Source organism: Penaeus monodon, chromosome 15 (genome assembly GCF_015228065.2).
Source record: "Penaeus monodon isolate SGIC_2016 chromosome 15, NSTDA_Pmon_1, whole genome shotgun sequence".
Classification (NCBI taxonomy): Eukaryota; Metazoa; Arthropoda; class Malacostraca; order Decapoda; family Penaeidae; genus Penaeus; species Penaeus monodon.
In genome coordinates, this window is record NC_051400.1 from 49,809,018 (window position 1) to 49,809,224 (window position 207).

General features: G+C 51.2%; 1 protein-coding gene across 1 annotated transcript in view; it reads left to right on the forward strand.

The window, feature by feature from the left end:
• Nucleotides 1–207, forward strand: part of LOC119582390 (adenylate cyclase type 2-like) — a gene marked incomplete in the record, with an annotated part of 138,831 nt that overhangs the window by 123,540 nt on the left and 15,084 nt on the right.

The following is a 207-nucleotide window of genomic DNA, read 5'->3' on the forward strand; positions in this document are numbered from 1 at the left end:
AACCATTTATCAATATTTGTCTTTTAATCCGTCGCTTATCTGTCTACCTCATCCCTGACCTCGGTAGCGGCGGTCCACTCACTCCGAAAACCACCTGGCTTCGAAGCGGCGCACCGTGGTGACAGACAACGCCCTCATCTCCTTCCAGAGGATAATGGTCAATTCGAAAGAGTTCATGGAGAAGGCGATAGAGAGCATGCCGCTCAG